The sequence below is a fragment of the Mus caroli genome, chromosome X, assembly GCF_900094665.2.
Source record: "Mus caroli chromosome X, CAROLI_EIJ_v1.1, whole genome shotgun sequence".
NCBI classification, from domain to species: domain Eukaryota; kingdom Metazoa; phylum Chordata; class Mammalia; order Rodentia; family Muridae; genus Mus; species Mus caroli.
Window position 1 is genome coordinate 29,019,518 of NC_034589.1, and position 8,134 is coordinate 29,027,651.

The window sequence follows — 8,134 nt, forward strand, 5'->3', positions numbered from 1 at the left end:
GGAAGGAAGGAAGGAAGGAAGGAAGGAAGGAAGTCAAATTAGTGCTGCCTTCATGTTCGTGAATGTGAGTCCTTCCGCTGCCACATGGACAACCTACCAGTGACCACATCCACAAAGGTAAGTGAGTCCCTCACAGCAGCCAACAACTGCCAGTATCTCCTCAAGTAGGGGTAAGGCCTTGGGAGCCCCTCCCCCACCCATGCTGGAATTTTGACTGCCTTGGTCTTGGGCAGGCACTTTGACCACTTATGAGCCTCTGTATTAACTGCTGCCCACTGCAAAAAGAACCTTCCTGAGCAAGGTTGGGAGCAGCACTTAACTATAGGTATAAACATCAATGTTTAGAAGAAGAATTGACAACATGACCACTTAGCAAAATGACAATAGCAGGTTCCTCTAGAGCCTATGATGTCCCTTGTAATGGGCTTTGACTGAGTTTGCAATACCAGACATGAAATCCCTCCTGTTGAGTGGGCCTCACATATAATCAAGAGATCAACTGGTTGCCTCCACAAACAGGCTTGCCACTATTTGATATTGTAGCATGCAGCTGCAGCTTCTAGTTCTGTGTAAGGCCTTTGATGTCTCTCCCCAGACCTGCATTCCACATAGCACCTTTCAGCACTATGGAAGCTAGCCAGCAGAGATGGGTTCCCAATCAGTTCCCAATTAATTTTTCTCTTCCTTGCAGCCCAAGTGTGTGTTGCATTACCATCTGCTTACAGTGACCAAACAATCCTTAAGCCTAATAGAGTAATATGCAAAACAAAACAAAACTCCACAGAACATATACAAATAAAAGAAATGAAATGATATAAAATAAGCAGTAAACAAAAACACTTAATGAATTGATAGCCCAGCCATGCTGACTGAAAAATGAATTTTTCAACTCCCTCTGGCTCTAGCTGTGTCCAGGAGAGGGGGGCTGGTTACTGCAGCATCACAGATACCACTGGCAAGATGGTGATTGGAACTGGAATTGAACAGTTGCCAAAGCTGCTGAGTTTGCATTGCCTTCACCTCACTTCACCAGGGATTACCACAAAGGTAGTTTATACTTCTGCATGGTAGATTCAGGGTGGCTAGCTAGGCTGCTTATATGGCAGACTGACAGCTCCAATAAAGAGCACGCAGGTACTATATCATCACTCTTTCTGTCTGTATCAGAAGTTATGCCGTGTCAAGTCCAACTTAGTTACAAGTCCATCCAGACTCAAACAAGGACAGGAAGACTCTTCCCTCTGGATGCAGGACTGTTATGGGTGTGCCACATGTGTAGTCCCATGGGGCTTCTTACTCACAAGGTCTCTGCACTTGGCTTTAATGCTCTTGAAATTTGTAATAAATTGTGAACATGAGCTCCTGCGTTTTCACTTTCCCTGATCCTGATTTTATAGCCAGTTTTGCCTTGAAAGGAGAAATGCCAGAGCCACAGTGAGAAGGGCCCATGAGATGGGAGGTATTGTTGCAAGTGCCTTTGGGGAACACAACCTACCACAATTAATCCTTAAGTATGTAGTGTGGACCATTTTACCTCATTAGGCTTCCCTAATCATGTAAACCAAGTACTTACCCAGTAAGTACAGTGTCACTCTGGCACCTACTGCTTACTCCTGCACTTACTACATTATCAACTACCTATTCATGTTGGCTAGCCACCTCAGTTGGTCCTAGACATGAGGATCTTGTCCATTTTTGGTCTTTAGAGTGGCTAGACAACATAAGTTATTGTACTGTGTGTTTCATAATAGAGGTCCAGTAAGCTTTCACCTCCTCCCTTTCCCTTGCTATAACCTTCCACTTCAGGGGTATGAGTAAAGGGTTTTTGTCTTCACTAATGAAGGCTATATAACTACTAAGCAGGTTTCCATCCTTGTCTCTTGGTTTGTAAGATGGCCCCACTTGCTAAGTAGTTTGTGTTCCCTTATCTAGATGAAACTCAGCCTTGGCTTCTGTACAAAAACACTCACTTTGCCCTCCCAACTAGTCACAATAGAATGTCAAGGGTCTGTTCCACGTTTTACATATTTACCTTTCTTGTCCTCTTCTTGTTATCATCCTAGCTAGAACAATGTGCCTCTTCCACACAGGCTCCTGAAAGTCCTTTGCTCTTTTCAACTCTGCCCCAGGATTAGTGTCTCGGTTTGTTTTCTGTTGCTGTGATAACCATCATGACTAAAAGCAATTTTGGAAGGAGAGGGTTCATTTTCCTTAGAGTTCCATGCCATAGTCCATCCTTGAGGGAAGCCAGGGCAGAAACTCAAGTAGGGCAGGAAGCTGGAGGGAGGAACTGGAGCAGAGGACATGGAGGAGTGCTGCTTACTAGTTTGCCCTCCATGGCTTGGACAATCATTCAGGAGTTTGCATTTACACTGGAAAAAGCAATCTCTGATGCTTTCTGTAACATTTGAAATATTTAATAAGCTCACGTTGGCATTTTCATAGACCTACTAGTGCATTCCTAGAAGATAAGAAGTCATCTTTAAATCCAGAAAGTACTATGTATAGAGTATTTTTCCAGACATCCCTGCTGGTCTTAAACCTTCCTGCTGACTCGTGCCAATTCAACTGAGGCCTAGCTGTTCTTGCTAGTTCTTGCCACTGCTACTGCTAACCCGGACACTACTGAATTGGACTGCTAATATATCTTTAAACTGTAAATTGTTTACGAGTGGATCAAGCTGCCGCTACTGACCTATAAACTGAACTACTGATTTCCTGACAACACAAATAAGATTTGCTTCAAAGAACCATTTTTAAACAGGTCCACTCCCCCCACATCATAATAACTTCTTTTCTACTACCTCTGGTGAGTGGTAGGCTAGAAGCTAAGCTAAAACATTTTTTAAACCATCATTAAAAATAGGTCTTTGAAAATTAAAACATTAGAGGTCATCTTCAAATCCCCAAAGTGCTATGTGTAGAGAACATTTTCCTTTTTTAAAAATGTTTTGGTGTGTGTGTGTGTGTGTGTGTGTGTGTGTGTGTGTGTGTGTATAGATAGGAACATGAGAATGCATACATGCATATGTGTCAGTGTGCATGAAGCATTTTTCTCATAAAGAGTATTATCCATTATTCTTTTAAGATGGGGTTTTGCTTTGTAGCTGAGGGCAGTTCACCAGCCTCAGCCTCTAAGTATTGAGATAAGCGTGCATCACCATGGTTCACTGGAGTGTATCCTTATAGTACCCTTTGAAGAAAGTGAATTTAGAAAATATAGAAATGTTTGTGGCTTTGTCTAGGAAAACAAGAAATCTCCCATTATACCAAATGATGCAAACATTCCAATAATAAATTCTCTCAGAAATGTTTCTATTATTTAAAATGTCTTACAATTGCAACAAGCCTTTCCATATATGCCTTCCTATACTGTACCTACTATTACATCCAACCTGACACTGTCAGTTTAAATTAGTGGTAATGTATTCACAATGTATAACGTATGATGGAATTTTTCTCCAGAACAATTGGGTTTCTGGACATTATATGGCATATAATACATAATATAAAATGGGGAAAATTACCTTAAATCTGTCTATCTCTCAAACTTGTTCCAAGGACTCAAAGAGATATGGACATGGAGCAGGGAGATTGCTTAGTGGTTAAGGGGATTTGTTGCTCTTGAGAAGGAGTGAGGTTCGATTCCCAGAATTCATATGGTGGCTCAAAATCATTCATCATTCAACTTCCATGGGATCCAATGCCCTCCTCTGACCTGTGTAGGCATCAGCCATGTATATAGTACACATACATACATGTGAACAGAGTGCACATATTCATTGAATAAACAAATACATAAATCTAAAACGATGAAAAAGAAAGAGATATGGATATGAGTGTGTAGAGACTATTCAGCTCCCTGCAATGACCATTCAAGGGTTATAAAGATGTCAACAATGCTCAAAAGGTGGGCACAGTATTACAATTGTTTATGCTGTTTTATTTTTATCAATTCTCATTGAAAAAGGCTCACACAATTTGTCCCAAATAGCTTTTACGTGCTGAACCTTCTTCTAAGCCTACCCTGCATTTGACTGTTGTGCATGTGAAATGTGGCTCACATGTTGGAGGAATGGCATTTATGTTTCTTAATTAACATATTCTTAAACATACAAACAAGCAGGGTTTAAGTGCACGCAGTTGCAGTCCCAGTTGGATAATAAAATGTAAAGACCCCCTGTTTCTATTTTCCACTCATGAGACACTTCCACACCCTCTTAATTTACATATAAGGATATAATTATAGGCATTGTTTTTCTTAAGTAATATAATTTTACAGCTTCTTCTCCTTCCACAACACCACCTCCATCTCCTCCTCTCGTTTCTTTGAGACCAGTTCTTTTTGACAGTCTGAGCTGGTCTCAAACTCTCTACATTCTTCAGGGTAGCTTCAATCTTTGAAGTCACAATCCTCCTGCCTCATTCTTCTGACTTTTGGGATTGCAGGCATGCACCACCATGCCTGGCTAAGATGATGTTAACGTGACAGGTGAATTTATGAGAAACATCCAAGCTATTTTAACACATGTTGATAAGAAATGACCTAATGAAATGTCCTTTTGGAGGCTGAAGAGCCACCACTACAATTTCTCTTTACCATGGGAGCACAGTCCTATCTGCATCCCACTCATTCTTCAATATCCAGCTCTAATAGCCTCTCCTTCAGAAGTGCTCCATAGATGTGCTTTCTATCGCTTTTTTAAAACTTAAAATAAGCTCCTATCACAGACTACCCTGCACCACAAACACATTCTCATTAAACTTCCACTTTTTTTCATTAAGGAAACAGACAATGCCATTAATTTATCACCTGCCCAGTAGAGAGAACCACTATCGATGTGTAAGTAATTAAAGAGAAGTGCTAAAGCAGAAAATGTAAAACCTATGCTCTCATGAATGGGCATGGAGTCCACACAATGGCCAATGGCTGGATGGTGTTTGCACACCATCAACGTGACATACACTTCCCATGGCTCACAAGGATGAAGAAACTGCTACTTTCCTGGCTCCATCTCTTACCTTTCACTTCAATCCTTCAACCTCCGGGGGGGGGGGGTCGTTAACAATTCTGATCTTTGAATACATTACCTCTGCCTCCATCTTCAGGACATTCCTTGCATTCTTGCTCTACCTGCAGCGCCCCCCTCCCAAAAAGGCTTTTCTTGACCACACTGTCCATATTAGGACCCCAGGTCCATTGACTCTATCACATTACTTTAACTCTCTGTATGGAATTTATTTTGCTGAAATAAACATGCTTATTTGTTTTCCATGGGATCTCAGCTCCATGGGAAGAGGGACTTCTGTCATGTTCAAAGCTGAGTACCTTCTGTGGCTCAGAAGAGCCTTCGGTACTAAGGATGCTTTTGACTAAAGGAAACACAACACTTGACTACCTAAAAATGACATAAAGGGTTAGAGATATAATTCAGTTAGTAGAGTACTTGTCTGGCATGCACAAAGTCCTTGGTGTGATTCCCAGCACTGCAGCTACCAGATGTGAGTTCAAGTCAAGCTTTAGTTACAATGGAGAGTGTCAAGGCAGCCAGGCAGAGTGAGACTGATTGACTCAAGTATTAAGTTTCTGTCCATGAAAAGAAATCCAGAGCTAAGTAGTATAAAAGTAGATTTGATGGATCAACACTGCTGAATTCTGGTTTGGCTTCTTTGAAGTTGTTTACAATACAGCTACCCAGGGTTGATTCTTCACATACAAAAATACATCACTCTAGAGAAGAATGAGGAATACAAGTCTCTCTCTCTCTCTCTCTCTCTCTCTCTCTCTCTCTCTCTCTCTCTCTCTCTCCTCTCCCCCTCTCTGTATTTACATATTATGTATTTCATGTGTGTTGTATAGGACTACCCTCCAAGCCAAACTAAGATGTAAAGGCCCCTTGCTTTTTTGTTTGTTTGTTTGTTGTTCTGTTTTTTTGTTTTTGTTTTTTGAGACAGGGATCCTCTTGTATAGCCCTGGCTGGCCTGGAACTCACTCTGTAGACCAGGCTGGCCTTGAACTCAGAAATCAGCCTGCCTCTGCCTCCTAAGTGCTGGGATTAAAGGCTTGCGCCACCACTGCCCTTGCTTCTTGCTTCTACTTTCCACTCATGAGACACCTCCCCACCCCCTTAATTCACATATAAGGACAACTGTATCCTAATTTTACATGGCCTTGGGAGCTCTCAGAAGAGGTATAGGATATAAGTAAGGAAGGGGCTTCATCTACTTTGCTGCCTTGGGTTAAGCTATCATCCCTGACGGGTACAGACCTTTCAATGTTACTGTTTTCATGTCAGCCATTAACATCTCATGTATTGCTTTGTAAGTAAGTCTAATAAGGTCCTTGTTTCCCCAGGTGAATTTTGGAGGAACTGTACCTTTGAGGGTCATTGGGACTTTAGCAGGAGGGATAGATGTTTACATCTTGCCCAAGGAAGGAATTTTAGCAATAGTGTATAAATGTTTTGCCTGAATGTGTGTATGTGTACCACATGAGTGCCTTGCGCCTGAGGAGGTTAGAAGCACTGGAGCGATCTCCTTGTAACTGGACTTCAGGGTCATTGTGAGCCACAATACAGGTGCTGGGAACTGAACCCATGGCTTCTGCAAGAGCAACGAGTGCTCTTGACCTCTAAGCCATCTCTTTATTCTCAGAGGGGACTAGACTCTGCTCCATGATCTGAACATTGAACCTATAGACTGGGAAATAAACACCTCTTTCTGTCAAAGTGGAGAACTTACCCAGGAGTCCTCTTGGTCTGCTGTTTTACACCTATTGTCCCAAACTGAGTAGGATTCTATGCCATCCTACAGTAGAGGAGAGAGTTGAACATGGGTTAATATTCACCAATTATGATTCATCAGTACCTAGAGCACTACCTTTCTTTCCTAAACCCCGTGCCTCTGCCTTGTACCTGAAGCAGTGAATCTGGAGTTAGCAAGGGAAAACATGCTAGAGTATTCTGGAGGTCAACAACTAGGAGCCAGACACACAAATATTCACCATTCATTGAACACATGGCATGAATTTGTGCTGATCCACCTGCAGGTAACAGTTTCCACCCCGACCCCCGACAAACACACACACACAAACACACACACACACACACACACACACACACACACACACACACACACACACGGTGAGGTCAACATGCAGGATAATGCCTGTCCCTTAGAGCTCTTCCAGGTCCCAGGTCCTGGAGGAACCCTCCATCTGTGCCTTATCAGGATCAATGAGAAGGTCGCCAAATGGGCTTGCTGCTAGGAGACTTGTTCTTTTCTGGGTTCCTGGAGTCCATTTCCCATGCTCTTGTTTCCATAACAAAGTCCTTGTGTAGGTGTTTGACTGTTTGCTCTTTGAAGGCCTGAGAAGTGTGGAAAATGCCATTTGGGCACCGGTAGAAATCCTCAAAAAGGCAGATTGGACTCCTGGTGATGGGCCATTTCAAACTTAAAACAAAACAAAACAAACAAACAAAAAATGAAGTGGGGCCTTTCATTTCAGAATTAAGGCTTAGCAAGGTCACTGGCACTCCAAGATTTGCCTTGTTTGTGTCTAAGCATGCATGCTTTACACCTAGTGAGATGTTCTTTGATTCTTGGAAGCTGGGGAAATTAAGGAAAGGGTGAGATGGTTGCAGAGCACAGGTAAAAGCTAGAGGATTGATAGGTTCTCCAAAAGCCTTCCCAGTGAGCACTAGGGCCACTCCTTCTGGAATCACTGCAGAACCACACAATTCATCAAAGGCTCCGAGGTCTCTCACCACCCAGCTATCCCTGCCTGGGTAAGACTCACTTCTAGAAGCCTGTCCCCTGGTTGCCCTATGAAGTGGATGCCTGGGTGGGGAAATGAAGGGGGTTGGGTACAGACCCAGACAAGTCTTTCCTGCAGCAAACCCGCTCTTCCTTCCTTTGACATAGGGCAGACCCAACCAGGCTGAGTACACAATAGGAGGCATGCTGCTTCCATGTTGTTTCCCAGCCTCTAGCCGCCTGGGACCAAGGGGCTTGCAGGTTGGGGGCAAGTGAGATTTTTTTCCCACCGCCTCACTGCTCCTGAAGTCTTAAGGGAGGCAGAGGTCCCTGGAGGCCCCAGCACACCCTAGTCTTGGAGACATTTCATCACCCACCT